Below are 17,017 nucleotides of genomic sequence, written 5' to 3' on the forward strand. Positions count from 1 at the left end.
TGTCGATAAATTCAAGAAATTCTACTATCATGCAAACTAACTCACATTAATTCCGAAGCTTAGGCCCTAACAATAGTCGAAAGGTAAATTGTTGTCAAAGAATGTTCTAAAAAAAAGCAAGATTACATATTTAGAATGAACATAGATATTGACAACAATGAAGAAACATATAATCCTCTTATACATAATCATAATTATGTTAGAGACGAACTCAAGAAATTGAGAAATTAGGTAATCCAAATCTAACCTTTCAATTACCATAGTTTGTCCATCATTATCATTTTATCAAACTACATAGCAGTTCTAGAGATTTATCCAAATAATAAATTACACTCATACAGAAAGCTCATATCATGATTAAATAAAATAATATACATTTTAATTTTAAGAAAAATAATAGTCTTAAATGTATATGTTAAATAAAATAAACAAGAGTACTAGTTGTAGCTGTATAATTCTAATTTACTGATTATGTTAAACAAAATGTTCAATAAAACAAGTATGAAGTAACATTAATGGATCATCTGCTCAATCCTATTATGACTTAATTTGAATGTAGCTGATTATTACCTGGACAATATTATACATGAGATCTTTACTCAATCACCAAGAGATAATATAATCTGTAAGTGCAAATTTTTGCATACTTAGTTTTGTATATGAATAGTTTCGACTGAATGCAAGGATAATTGCTTGCATGAATTCAAGAAATGAATGATTAATTTAATTTAGCACAAGTACTATGCAAGTGTATATGTATGCATGTAAAGCAGTTCACTAATATACATGTACACACATGCACATATGCATAAATCATCATAATCAATTATCCTTGAATTTGACCAAAGCTATTATATATGAACAAGAGATACATGTTTAGAAGGGGAAAAAAAGAACATTTACATAGGTACCTCTTCTCTCCTTGAAGAAAATCACAAAGCAAGGGCACGAAGATCACAAGGGCACAACACAACAATGAAATGCAGTGATCACAAGGGAACAACAACAAAATCCTAGATCTTCAATAATCTCCACCAACGTTCAAAGTTCTCCACGCTCTTTTGCACGCAACTCTCCACAATCAATCAAAAAAAATGGGGAATGATTAATTTCATGTTTTCTTTTCTTTTTGTTTATAATCCATAATCCACAATCCACAAGATCTCTCTGTATACATACATACATAGACACACATATATATAAATATACATATGTATACATACATACATGCATACATACATACATATCTATACATACATACATACATACATTTATACACATACATACATGGAAACAACAATGCACTTTCTAAGAGTTTTCAACTGTTTAAAAAAATTAATGTTTTACAAGAAAATGCACTTGAAGAATTGTTAGCTTAGAAGCAAGAACATGGTGTTGAAACATGACAAAAAGTGCTTGACATGAGAGGTCTACAAGTGAGGGTGTTGACCAATCTTCAAAATTTGAATGCTAAAATGAAAGCTATTGATGATCAAACACCTATGCCAGAGTTACAATAGAATGTGAAGTTGATTTTAGATATGGTAGAGGTATATATTCAAAAGTTTGATAATCAAAATTTAAGGCATGAGAGTGAAGGAGAAGGAGCAACTTTAGAAAGAGAAGGAGAAGGAGTGACTTTAGAAAGAGATTGCACAACAGAAACAACAACTATCTAAAACATAGAGCATATTATGGGAGCCACTGAATAGAATCTAGGAAAGTGTTATGGTAGGTACTATGACATTGGAATCACTTGCAAGTGTCTTTGAGAATTTACAGTCCAAATATCGGGTGGACTACAAGTTGTGCAATTTGTCATGTATTCATATGCATTTGCTTATAAGAGTGTTTCAAGTATTGGCATAGTCTCCCTGTGATCCCAAGTATCAAATGCTTATAAAAGTATTTCAAGGTTAGGAACTACTTTAACATCCTTTGCATGGTTTAGAGGTAATGTCATTGTGGCAGAATTTTCTGCAAGGGAATGAACCTCTTGATTATGGCATTTACATAGAAGCAGAACTTGCTTCTTCAACTCCTTACACTCAAATCTTCATTGAAGTTATTCTTCAACTCCTTGCATATGCAATTTTATCACCTTGGAAAATTGCATTTGATCCTGCTAGCTAGGAACAACTAATTGCTCATTTTATTGTACCTAATCTGATGATAGTTCTATAGGAATTTGTAATCAACCCAGCTAATCAACAACTAGACCCATTTAACTGGGTTATGGCTAGTTTCTTTCTAAAAATATATGCTATGATATGTTTTTGTAAAATTTCTTGTGAATTGTGCCCAGTTTTTGTTGTCTACATTATTTTTGTGCAAGATCTTGAAGTATGTCACTTAACATTGGTTGAGTGAGTTTTATTGTTTTATTATTTTTATTCTAGAATATGTATGCAGTTGGATCAAATTTTTTGTTGTGCTAAGATCTAATAAGCAAAAAAAGATGTCTAAGATAGGAAATATAAAGAGATACATGTTTAGAAGGAAAACAAACGAACATTTACGTAGCCCTCAAATAAAATCATAGAGAAAGGGCACAACAACAACATCACAGAGCAAGAACACAACATGACAACGAAATCATAGAGAAAGGGTACGAAGATCACAAGGGCACGACATGGCAAAAAATAATAGAGTAAGGGCATGAAAATGAAATGTAGAGATCATGACAAAAAAATTGTAGAGCAAGGGCACAAAAATGAGATGCAGAGATCACAACAAAAAAATGCATCGATCACAACGACACGACAATGTTCAGAGCTCTCCACCATCTTTCACATGCAACTCTCCACAATCAAAACAAATGGGGAATGATCTATGTTGTATTTTCTATTTTGTGTTTATACTCACATGAGCATCACAAATACGACACAAACATTGATATTGAGACAACGTCGGGAACAATGGCGTTAAAAAATGAAAATCACCACAAATTACACCATCATCACAAATTGCCATTGCAATTTGACCCCAAATGTTGTAGTGTCATGATTAATATATAAATCTTTTCCCTTCATCAAATATATAATGTTTTCAAAACCCTAAACATTCCACTACCTTAAACTTTCCCTAACACGTTTGAATTTAAAAGACATCAATCACATACCAAGTGCCAGAACACACATCTTGATGTACACAAATAATTGTCTATATTGCACCATCCCATAATTAAATTTACATTAAAATTTAGGAAGAGTAGTCAAACACATTTTGACTATATAAAACCTCTTTCTAGAATCTTCATGATGCACTTGTATCTATTATTTGAATGCTAGATTGTCACCTATAATAATCGAGACACATCACCACATCATGTGCAACTTGACCAAATTCCCCTGTTCATCCATATCGATCCTTGATCCTTGATCTACCATTAGTAGCTCAAGAACACACATACCTTATGTAGAGACTTCACTTATCTCCATAATACCTACTTACAAATCATCCAAACAAATTACGATCATAAACAAAACATCCACAAAACATGTTCCACCTTCTTCTATGACTAATTCACTTAACTCTTCATAGATTTAACAAAAAAATCAAATCATGTGGTTCTAATCACTAACTATTCTAGTAGTTGCACTATCACCCCTTTATCTAATCATAACTTACTCAAACTTTAACATCAAAGGCTTTTACTAACCTAAGGGTTTTGCAGGATGATAACCAAGTTGAAAAAGCTAAAGAGGAAGCTAAATAGATGGGAACAGAAAATAAGGAGGAGACCGAGGAACAATTGGAGGTGTATGCCAAATTGGACAAGAGGGCTGAAACTTTAGAAGAAGGGTTCTTCACCTTCTCTAAATTTTCCCTAAAGGTTATCCACACTGCTTCCACCACCCTCCAATTGCTAGCATAGAAGAAAGAAGAAGCTAGAATGGATATGGAGGATCATAAGCTCCTCTTTAAATTCCTTGCGGATGATTGGGCTTGGGTTCTATTGGTTGCCAAAGGAAAGGAAAAAACTGAGAATTATGTTTCTTAGTTTTAAGGGATCCTCGGATCCAAGTTTTTTATGTTGCTTTGTTGTTACTGGTTTTGCTAGTATCCAGCTATTGCTTAGACTCAAGTTGGTCTAGTTGTTTCAATAGTTTTTATGATGAACTTTAGTAGTATACCAGACATAATAGACTTCTATTATTTTTTAGTTGGTTTAATTCATAGTATTATGCTGGTTAAGTTACATGCATCGTTTTATTCTGATTATGTGGAACTTTTGTATTTTTTTACTCTAGTAATGTTCTTTGTGGGTCTCTGCTGGTAATGTGTTGGTCACCAGCATTTTGGTTGTAAGGGCTAACTCCCTTGTTTTTGGTTGCTTTTTATTTCAAAAACATCAAGATTAGTGGTCCTACATTTGATTGGAAGAGATACCCCTAAGTATTAGATAAGGATAACAACCAATAATACTCACTGCAACATCTTATCCATCTCATTTAGACTCAACAAACCACTAGGAACACTAGGTCACTACTTAACAACAATGTCAATGCAATAACTAATAAATATGCAACCAAATCTACAATATGACAGCTCCAAACATCTCCTATCATCACTACATCAATTATGCCAAAAACCTGCCCCTTTAGCATTAATGGTAACACCTCTAAACATCATCTCTTACTCATGCACTCACTTCTTGGCATGCTTTCTTCTCTTTATCTTCCTGCTTTATGTACTTTTCATTCTCTCCCCCTTTGAAAATAAAGCCAAAAGTGCCAAATACTTCTAACTAGCCATGTATTTGTGAATTAATATCAACAAATTAAACAAAATTTAAACCACTCAAACTCTTATGATAGTATAAGATCAATAGCGAAAATGAAAGCATGAAACATACAAGCACATTAATGAAATAATGCAACACTTGACACAAATATTTTGGTGTTTTGGAAACCCAACTTGGCTGAAAATCATGGTGGAAATCAGTTCTAAAAATTGTGCACTCTTATAAAGTATTCTTTATGAGTAGCTTGAACCTATTAGGAGTTACAAATACAATGTTAAGTGTCACATGATCAAGGGATTTACTTATATCCCTGCTAAGATCTTTATGTTGCCAAAAGTAGCCTTGCTAGAGGAATTGAATACTAGTCAAAGTACCACCATGTTAAAAGAAATTACAATAAAAAACTTGTTAGGATCTACCCAGTTAAGGGATTTTACTACTATGACTATTAGGGAACATCATGTAGAATGATTTAGAGAATATCACCTCCTCTTCCTGATCAGATTCAAAGTAGTGCACATAAACACTCCATACCCAATTATCTTCTAGATTGATCACACCTTTACACTTACAACCATACCACAATCACACATAATTCTTTTACCTTCATTAAATATACAATGCTCTTTAAAACCCTAAACATTCCACCACCTTAAAATTTCCCTAAAATGTTTCAGTTTGGATTTAAAATGCATCAATTAGATACCCATTGCTGAAATACACATCTTGTTGAACACCAAAAATCTCATATATTACACTATCCCATAATTAACTTTGCATTCAAATTCATGAAGAGTAATCAAACACATTTTGACTATATAAACCCTTCTTCTAGAATCTTCATAGTGCACTTCTATCAATCCTTGGAATGCTAGATCACCACCGACAATAATTGAGACATGTGACCACATGATGTGTAACTTGACCAAATTCACCACTTCATCCACTTAAGTCAACGATCCTTGAGCTACCATCATTAGCTCAAGAACACACATAACTTATGTAGAAACTTCATTTATCTCCATTATCCCCACTCTCAAATCATCCAAACAAGTTATGATCATAACTAGAACATCCACAAATATGTTCCACCTTCTCTTATGAGTAGTCTACTTGACTCTTCATCGATTTAACAAAACAATCAAATCACCCAGTTTCCATCACTAACTATTCTAGCAATTGCACTATCACTTGTTTATTTGATTATACCTTATTCAAGCTTTAACATCAAGAGTAGTGGTCATACATTTGATTGGAAGAGATACCCCTAAGTCTCAGATAAGGATAACAATTAATAACACTAATTGTAACACCATATTTATCTCATTTACACCTAGCTTACTCTAAGGAGCACTAGGTCAATACCTGACATAAATTCCAATGTAATAAGTAATCAGTATACAACTAAATCCACAATATGACAACTCTAAACATCTCCTATCATCACTACATCGATTATGCTAAAAATCTCCCCCTTTAGCATTACTAGTAACACCTCTAAACATCTTCTCGCTTAATATGTAGCATCTTCAAAGTTTCTCCCCTTTCACAGATCTTTTGTTTCCTTCTTGTTTTCTTCACTTGCTTAGTCTTCTTTATTTCTTCTTCACATTTTCTCCCCTATCATCTATACTCTTCTGTTACTCATGCACTCACTTCTTTACATGCTTTCTTCCCACTTTATCTATTTCTCTTTCTCTTCCCACTTTCTCTATTTCTCTTTCTCTTTCTTTGAAAATAAAGCTAGAGGTACCAAATACTTCTAATTATCCATTACTTGTGAATCAGTATCAACCGATTAGACAAATATTTGACCACTCAAACTCTTATCACAGTATAAGATTAATAACAACAAATGAAAGCATTAAACATACACATACATTAATGAAATAATGTAACACTTGACACATATATTTTGGTCTTTTGGGAACCGAAATTAGATGAAAACCATAGTGGGAAACAACATCCACAAATTGTACAATCTTTTGAAGTGTGCTCTATGATGAGTTTAACCCTATTAGGAGTTACAAATGCACTGTTAAGTGCCACCCAATCAAGGGATTTACTTATATCACTGTTACAATCTTTGTGTTGTTAACAATAGCATTGTTAGAGGAATTGAATGCTAGTTAAAGTACCACCATTTAAAAGAATTTACGATAAAGAACATGTTAGGATATATCTAGTCAAGGGATTGTACTGTTATTACTATTAGGGAAAAATGCATAGAATGATTTGTAGAATAACACACCCTCTTCCTGATCAAATTCAATGTAGTGCACAGAAACACTTCATTCTCAACTATCTTATGGATTGGTCACACCTATACACTTACAACCACACCACGATCAACACGTAATTCTTTTACCTTCATCAAACATATAATGTTCTAAAAAACCCTAAACATTTCACCACCTTAAACTTTCCCTAACACATTTCACTTTGAATTTAAAATGCATCAATTAGATACCAAGCACTAAAACACACATCTTGATGTATGCCCAAAATTCCCTATATTGCAGCATCCCATAATTAAGTTTACATTCAAGTTCATGAAGATCAATCAAACATATTTTGACTAAATAAATCCTTCTTCTAGAATCTTCATGATGCACTTGTATCAATCCTTGGAATGATAGATCATCACCTACAATACTTGAGACACATCGATACATCATGTGCAACTTGACCAAATTCATCACTTCATCCATATCGGTGATCGATCCTCGATCTACCATCGGTAGCTCAAAAACACACATAACTTATGTAGCAACTTCATTTATCTCCATCATACCTACTTACGAATCATCCAAACAATCTATGATCATAACCAAAACATCCACAAATGATGTTCCACCTTCTTTTATCACCAATCCACTTAACTCTTCATAGATTTAACAAAACAATAAAATCACCCCGTTCTTATCTCTAACTATTCTAATAGTTGCACTATCACCCCTTTACTTGATTATAAATTACTCAAACTTTAACATCAAGAGTAGTGGTCATACATTTGACTAGAATAGGTACTCCTAAGTCTCAAATAAGGATACCAACCAATAACACTCACTGCAACACCTAATTCATCTCATTTACACTCAATAGATTGCTAGGAGCACTAGGTCAATACTTGACATCAATGTCAATGCAATAACTAATCATAATGAAACCAAATCTACAATATGAAAACTCCAAACATATCCTATCATCACTACATGAATTATGCCAAAAATCTCCCCCTTTAACATTAACGGTAACATCTCTAAACATTTTCTTATATCTTAATTAACACTTAATCTATAACATCTTTGAAGTTTCTCCCCCTTTCATGGATCTTTTGTATCCTTGTTGTCTTCTTCACTTTCTTAGTCTTCTTTACTTCTTCACATTTTCTTCCCCTATCATCTATACTCCTCTCTTTCTCATGCACTCACTTCTCTACATGCTTTCTTCTCTTTCTCTTCCTTCTTTCTCTATTTCTCTTTCTCTCCCTCTTTGAAAACAAATCCAAAGCCACCAAATATTTCTAACTGGCCATGTACTTGCAAACCATGATTGCTTCTTTAATATACTTCACTTCCTTGTACTACTTTACTACTTTGACTAACTGAGTCACTATATTGAATGCTCCCCTAAGGAGGAGTCCTACAACATCAACCCATTCATAAGATATTCAATAAGTATAATGGATTGATGCACCAACATCTTCTTGTAGTTTATTTTAGGTAGGGGAATGACCCCTAATCCACCTCTTAGATTACACAAATATGTCCTTATATAATGGATTTGTGAATATATTGGCTACCTATTCCTTGGTTGGCACATACTCCAAGCACACCTCTTTATCTTGTACTTATTCTCTAAGAAAGTGATACTTGATAGCAATATGCTTAGTCTTAGAGTGCATCATTGAGGTCTTGGATATGTTTTATAGTACTTGTGTTACCACAATAGAGAACCACTGTTCAATTACCTTTTCTTGAATCCTATCTAGTATCGTCTAGATCCACACCACTTATGTACAATAGATACTAGCAACAACACATTCTCCTCTAGTTATGGATTGAGATACATCATTATGATTTTTTCTTTTTTGAGACACAAGCTTGTTACCAAAAAGGAATGCACCACCAATTGTTCTCCTCCTATTATCCACATTGCCTACCCAGTCTATATTAGTAAACACTTGAATAATGCAAGGCCTTATGCAACACAAATACCATATTCTCTTTACGTTTGAAGGTATATGTCTAGGAACATTAACACATTGCATTCACTCCCCTATTCAATTAAGCATTTGGATTCTTTATTTTGCACTTTCCTCCCTTTTGATTTGGTCCTAGATCATGCCCAACTCTATTATTGTTGTTGGGTAGAAGAGTTATTCTTATGCTAATCTAATTTTAGTGGAGTTTCACGAAGAAATATTTCAAAACCTTGTTGTAGCTTTAAGATGGAAAGAATATCAGGTAGAACAAAGATGAAAAAAATTAATGGTGACATTTTTAGGTTGTGGAAACTCAAAATAGAGGATATACATGTGGATAGAGATCTCATATATCTTGCATTGTTTTCAACAAAACATCAAATTATAATGTGAATTGTATGAAATACAAATGATAAGAAAGCCAAGGGTTTGATAAGAGTATGTCTAGTTGACTATGTGCTTGTGAATGTCCATGAGCCTATCATTGTGGTCTATAGAAGCTTGATGATATTTATTGAAAGGAAATCCTTGGTACAAAAAAGTTTGCCTTGTGAAAATTATATTCTGCAAGGATAAAGGAAGGAGGATCCATTGTAGATAACATGAATGTGGTCAATATGGTGGTTGCTTAGCTAGGTTCATTCAACATCAAGATAGATATACAAGACAGGTATGATTCTATTATGTTCTTTGCCAAACTTATGGGAATAGATTTTTATGGCTATTTGAAGCAGAAAAAACAATTTTGAGATAAAAGATGTAATTTTTTAATTTTTTTTGAAGGGGTGCAATGAAAATTATCCAAGATGACTAAGGAAACCCTAGATGCTCATGATAGAATGATGGAGAAAGACAAGAAGGGAAATTCAAAATCTTCTAGGGTGATCCAAGTCTCGTGGCTTTTGAAAATAGCATAAGGAAGAGAGAAAAATAAAGGTAAAAATGATTTCTCTTATTATAACTCTGAAAAATTCTCTCATGATGAAGTGGATGCTTTGTCATAGCCATGATAAAACACACATCAAAACATGTGCACTTGATATATTAAAATGATTTTTCAGAGAGGTTGGTATTCAAAGTGGGAAGATGTATCTAAGTGATAACTCTCACCAAAAGGTTATTAGTCATGGTATAATAAAGCGGATTGATGGGGTCATGCATATTGTTGGCTTAGCAAAAACCTTAGTTTCATTTCACAAGTTGAACATGAGCGATGTTCGTCTACAAGTTTTTTCTTCAATGATGAATGTAAGATGATAAGATTCAATGATTCTCTCTAAGGGTTTTCAAATTGGCACCTTTCATAAGTTTGATGCACACTTGTTTGTATAAGTAAAATCTTCCATGATTATACCATAGAAATCAGGTAAAGTAGAGGGAAACATGTTTCTCAAATTAGTTGCATACTCTTGTTCAATGGTCGGATGCTCAAAACTCAAAGATCTAGCAAGAATTTCCACTTCTTTAGCTACTATATACATTGAACTTTTTGTTGAAGCAGATTCATTTAACGATGTTGATTCTTACCAAGGTATTTTCTTTTTGTATAAATTGTTTAGATAACTCACGTGGACTATCAATTCTAAAGGTGTCCCTGAAATCTTCTAAAGGTGTCCTTTATCACTACATATAATGAAAATTGAGCTTAAGGGATCCCATCTTGCACCTTGTCAGTAAATAAAATGAAGTTTGTCTTGATATTTTTATTTTCCTTGAATTGACATTTATAATGTATAATTATAATGCAAGTATCAATTAAAATCTACCGAGTATTGATGCAACTCTACGTGTTCCAAATTTGTTGCTACTTCCTTCTGCTTGTCTGCTCTCTTTTGAGAAATCGAGTCTCTGCCAGATTTTCTATGGCATGGAGAAATTTTTCTTGTTATCTCTTCCTCTCCATATAGCGATATGCATTTCTTGTTATTCCATGGCGAGTGTTATTGTAGTGAACGTTGTTTATGAATTACTAAAATAATTTTTCAGAAGACCGTAAAGCTAGAATACTGAAAATGTTATCCCACGTTTATGTTGAATTGGCTATCTTTGAAGGTTTTCATTCATGTCAACTTGCTTTCGAAGGGCATTAAAGAGTCGCGTGTGAAAATGCAGATTTTCCGCTCTTTGATTACTGTCATAAAATGCCATTGCCATCCAGTGCTCATCTGAATCTCACAGCATTATGTAGAGAGGGAAAGTTGAAGAATGCACTGCACATTCTGTTTACCACACACAAACCCCCTGAACACGAATGCACCTATTTTCAGTTATTGCAGGCCTGTTTGCTCAAGAATGCGCTTTCACAAGGGAAAACAATTCACTCTTTCATCGCTCACAGAAGATTTGCATTTGCTACAGGAAAACCCGTCAATAATAAGCTTGTTTACATGTATGTAAAGTGCGGAAGTTTGGTAGATGCTCGTAAAGTGTTTGACCACATGAAAGAACGAGATTGTTTCTCATGGAATACGATTATTGCAGCATACCGAAGGCAGAGGTGCCCTCAAGAGGCAGTTGCACTGTTTCAGCATATGCAACAAACAGGTCTCCAACCCGATCGGTTTACAATTGCCAGTGTACTTCCAGCCTGTGCCAAAATTGGAGCTTTAGAACTGGCTATGGATATCCATAAAAGCATTAAGGATAGAGGAATTTTGTCAGATGTTGTAGTTGCAACTGCCCTGGTAGACATGTATGCAAAATGTGGAATCTTAGACAAGGCATGTGAAGTGTTTGATAGAATGCCTACAAAAAATGTGGTCTCATGGAATGCCATGATTGCAGGATATGCACAAAATGGGTTTCTGGAAAAAGCTTTAAAAAATTTCAACGAAATGCAACAGGCAGGTGTAAAGCCAGACTTGGTGACCTTTGCCAGCATCCTTCGCGCCTGTGCCAAATTGGGAGATTTGAAACTGGGTACGGAAATCCATCAAAGCATGAAGAATACAGGGATTTTGTCAGACATTGTAGTTACGACTGCCCTAGTAGACATGTATGCAAAATGTGGAAGCATAGAAAAGGCACGTGAACTGTTTGACAGAATGCCTCAAAGAGATGTATTCTTGTGGACTGCAATGATTGCAGGTTATGAACAAAATGGATTTGTTGAAAAGGCTTTAGAGACTTTGAAGGAAATGCAACTTGCTGGAGTAAAGCCAGACTCCACAACCTTTGCTAGCATCCTCCCTGCCTGTGCCAAAATGGGAGACTTGAAACAGGGTTTAGACATTCATCAGAGCATAAAGGATAGAGGAATTTTGTCAGATATTGTAGTTGCAACTTCTCTGGTAGACATGTATGCAAAATGTGGAAACATAGAAAAAGCATGTGAACTATTTGAGGCAATGCCTCAAAAAAATGTGCACTCGTGGACTGCAATGATCGGAGGATATGCACAAAATGGGTTTGTTGAAAAGGCTTTAGAAACTTTTAGGCAAATGCAATTGGCTGGTGTAAAGCCGAATTCCACGACCTTTGTCACCATTCTCCCTGCCTGTGCCAAAATGGGAGCCTTGGAACAGGGAATGGACATCCATCAAAGCATAATAGAAGTGGAGTGTTTTTCTGAAATTGTAGTTGGAAATGCTCTACTAGACATGTATGCAAAATGTGGAAGCATAAACAAAGCATGTGAAGTGTTTGATAGAATGCCCGAAAGAGACGTCATCTCATGGACTGCAATGATTGCAGGATATGCACAAAATGGTTTTGTTGAAAAGGCTTTAGGAACTTTCGACCAAATGCAATTGGCAAGTGTAATGCCAAATTCCACAACCTTTGCCTGTGTTCTATGTGCATGCAGCTATGCAGGTTTAGTGGACAAAGGCTGTACATACTTCAATCATACAAGTAAACTTTATTACATTACACCTACAATTGATCATTATGTGTGCATGGTTGATCTTCTTGCCCGTGCTGGCTATCTTGAGGACACCCTAAACTTTATCATTAAGATTCCAGTTAAGCCCGTGGTGATTGTATGGATGTGTTTTCTTGGTGCTTGCAGATCTCATACGAATGTAGGCTTAGGAGTCTTCACAGCGAATCTTCTTTTTGATATGGATCCTAACAATGCTTCAACGTATGTTCTTTTATCAAATATCTATGCAGGAGTGGGCAGGTGGCACGAGGTTCAAATGGCCAGAAGATTCATGGAAGATAGAGGAATTAAAAAGATCCCTGGGTGTAGTTGGATTGAAGACCAAAAAATGGTACATGTTTTCTGTGCAGGAGACAGATCACATCCACAAACACTGGAGATCTATGCAAAGTTGGATAAACTAGCTTGGGAGATGAAGTCAGCCGGATACTTTTCAGATTCAAGAGGTTTACTTAATGATGTGGAGGAGGAGGAAAGAGAATTATTTCTCTGTCACCATAGTGAAAAGTTGGCAATTGTGTTTGGTTTGTTAAACACACCCCCTGGAACAACAATTAGAGTCGTTAAAAACCTTCGGGTATGTACTGATTGTCACACTGCAACAAAATTTATCTCCAAGATTGTTACAAGAGAAATTGTGGTGAGAGATGCAAACCGTTTCCATCATTTTAAACAGGGAGAATGTTCTTGTGGAGATTATTGGTGATGCTAAATGAAGCAGTCTGAAAATTAGGCTTGCACAAAATAATGTATCCCATTTCAATCCAAGATTCTATTTTCAGTGATTGGAAAGTTTCTGTGTTTTACTTTGTTTTAAGATTTGGCAATGTAGATAATGTTTTTGGCTTCACAAAATTAAATGCATATAGAGCACTGCAGACCACTCTGCCTATATACACCGCTGAGGTAGCTGTAAAAGCCCTGTTTCATTAAATAGTTTCCATGAAACCTGCGTATGTAAGAAATGAAAAGCTGGTGGAGGTGGACAAAGGGGAAAATACTAAAAAACGAAGGTGAGGAACACCTTAAAGTAAATGGAAAGATGTCTGATCAATATGACACCAGGGAGGAGGGATCACAATTACCCTCCTCATTTTCTATAATCTTTATGCCGAGAGGCATGTACAGTCACATAAGGATGGAACAAACCATTGTTAATTTATACTTTTCAGTTCTAAATTGACTTGCTGCTGCCAGTTCAAACTTTGAAAGTGGGAAGATTATCCACATCTATAATTTGCCAAGAATCTACCATTGCATCAAATGGGCTTTGCATACTGTTGACATTGCAACTCTTAGCATTAAGTAACCGATGAGGTTGAGATACCTTAACACTACATCGTTGAAGTTATATATTTCTTTTATCAACGCACAATCAGTATTCACAATCAATGTTTTGAATTTTTAGTTTTTACCATCCTCAATCTTGATTTAAAACTAAGAAAACATTTTCATCAATGGAGAAAAAAATGGATTCTCATATTTTGGTAATCTAGTTACTGTATTTTGACGTAAAGATGTGCATATTTTTAAATAACGATATCACATTCTGGTGGGTTGAAAATATATTTGTCATTTCTTATTTTCTGGGAATTGATGTTGTATATTGCCCATAGAAGCTGAAGTTGTAAATATGCTAAAATCTAACCAAGTTTCATTCTTATGATAACGGAACTGCAGATTGACTGTTCTGGACATATGTGAAATCACTTTGAATGAGAGTAGCTCAGTGAAAAGCAAGGTATGATTCTCCCTAATGTTTCATTTAAGCGTTTGAAGTTTGAAACTGTGCTAAAAATTATAGTATAGTCATTAAAGGGTTGCGACATTTTGATCTCATCATCCTGCGATTTTTGTAATGGTACAGGCGGAGCCTTCATTCCAAGAAGCGGGTTTTCCAGCCATAATGCAAAGATTGGAGGAGCTTTTAGTAGCATGATCAATTTTAGTGTCACGATCAATTCCCTTAGAGGAATGGATTTTCCTATTCATTCGCAACAATCTTGTGTAGGTATCATTTTATTTTTGGGTTTCAAAATTCAGAAATATTCCCGCCTTTGACTTAAAATGTTCATTTTGGTTAGTGCAGGGGGTTTTTCATCTATGACACTTCAATTCTTGTCAGCAAAAGACATAAAGAAACGTAAGAATTGTCTTATTTTGGTAGACAAAGAATATTTGAAGTGTAAAAACTCAGTGATGGAACCAAATTTCATCATAGTGAAGAGACATTTGAAGCTACAGATGAAGAAGACAAGAAGCTCATTGTGTTCATTGAGATGCCTGAATGAATTATGGAAAGGAAAATATTCAATAAACATTTTGAAGAGTTGCTATAAATATTGAATTTTATTATATAAGATATGGTGGGCTCTCTTTTGTAATCATTTAGAACTCTTTTATTTTATCTGAATTATTGATTTAAAATATCAGGTATTTTGTTAGGGCTGAGAAATCTGATTGGGTCTTGTGTGATGAATACATGATTTGGAGAATTTAAAACCTTTCTAATTTCTATTGCTCACTTTACAAGTGTTGCTTTTAAACATTTTGTTTATCACAAAACGTTTACATATGTGAACAGAGGAGAAACCCTATGGTGATGTCGAGACTGGTAAAGAGGAGAAATTCAAAAATCATAGAAGAGGCCCGGTGAGAGGCCAAATGCAGATGGGGATGGTGGGATTGGAGAGCAGAAAGAAACCACGAACCTTGTGTGGGGATTCATCAGAGGAAAAAGGGGTGGGAAATGAAACCCAACAAGGTCCAAAACTACAGAAGATTCATATAACCTCAGAAATCTAGTTCAGAGGCTCTTGAGAGCTTTATTCCATAGGCAAATCAGAAGGACTAACAGACACCAGCGCAAGGATCTCAAAATAATAGACCAACACTTGAACGGTAAAAGGGAGTACCAAAAACACAAGATTGCATGCGACAAGCCCTCACAAGTTCAAAACTAGACATTACCTTCTCAAAGAAATCTTAGAAGCGAGAAAGAGAACATACTTGCATTAAGCCATAATCTGTAAGTTCTGGGAAACCAATCTATCCTTTGTGAATTTATAAGTTGGGCACATCAACATTGGAAAGAAATGTCCATGATAGAATCCGTAGACATTCCCCAAGGGTTTTTCTTAGTAACTTTCAACACAAAGGAAAGTAGAGAAAGAGTCTATAAGCAAAAGGTTTGGTTTCATAATAAAAAAGGTTTGTATATGACTATGTGGAACCCCAATTTTGACAGTAGGGAGCACACAATTAGATTTATCTCAATCTGGTTTTCATTAAAATATCTTCCTGTAGAATATAGAGAGGCACCAGCCATAGAAATAATTGGAAATAAATTGGGGATCTATCTGAGACATATAACTCAAGAATGTAAAGCAAGTGTAAAGCCATGTCTCATTATGAACACAGAAAAGGATGGACCCGACTCAATCAAAATAATATCTAGGTGTGAAGTTTGGACCCAAGAAATTTTGCATGATCATTTATCAGCTACAAAAGAACTCTATCAGGATTATGACGGGGTCAAAGAGCAATGGTGGAGAATACTATAACGAAAGTGACCTATGCTTTAGAAATAGGGGAGCTCAAGTAGTGGGTGAAGAGGACGAGACCCAAAGCAAGCAATGGGAGCCAAGTGACCTATTTCCAGAAACAAAGCCTGTCTAAAAACTAAGGAGTTCAAAATCAAGAGATGTTGTGACACAGAAGGTCAATTTAATGCTTTGGATATTGTACTGGAGATTAGCACATTACTATCAGGGTACCAAACAAACATTACTAATTGCACTCCTAAAGATTACCAAAGATAAATATACCCTAATAGAGGAGACAAAGTGCAATTTTCTGATGCAAATTGGGTCCCCCTAGATTGTATCTATTGGAGGATTTAAGAGACCTCTGAGGAGGAAGGGGCGAAATTCTATTCAACAAGTTAAGTCTTATTCCAAGTGTAGAGGATCTGTCAAGTGATTACTAATCCCCATCCAAGAGAATAACCATGCATATACATAACAATAGAAGGAACATTCTCTCCACACCAAATCGTGTTTCAAGATTCAACTGTAGGGAAATGGAAATGCTCCTTCACCAATGGCTAAGTGAAGTAGTACAGAATTTGGTTATTGAAGTAGAAGACCTGGTATTAGCAGAGGATCCAAGCTAGCATTTC

The 17,017-nt window shown here is 34.8% G+C and overlaps 1 pseudogene across 1 annotated transcript in view; it reads left to right on the forward strand.

Moving 5' to 3' along the window:
* The window catches only part of LOC149533360 (pentatricopeptide repeat-containing protein At3g26782, mitochondrial-like), a 73,261-nt pseudogene extending 59,620 nt beyond the window's left edge, over window positions 1–13,641 (forward strand). Inside the window, exon 2 of the transcript XR_016356988.1 lies at window positions 11,499–13,641. The product of XR_016356988.1 is annotated as a pentatricopeptide repeat-containing protein At3g26782, mitochondrial-like (transcript). The remainder of the gene's footprint in view (window positions 1–11,498) is intronic.
* The last annotated feature ends 3,376 nt before the right edge of the window (window positions 13,642–17,017 follow it).

The sequence above is a fragment of the Cupressus sempervirens genome, chromosome 10, assembly GCF_028749045.1.
Source record: "Cupressus sempervirens isolate cs-2001-9-10 chromosome 10, ASM2874904v1, whole genome shotgun sequence".
In the NCBI taxonomy this organism is placed as follows: Eukaryota; Viridiplantae; Streptophyta; class Pinopsida; order Cupressales; family Cupressaceae; genus Cupressus; species Cupressus sempervirens.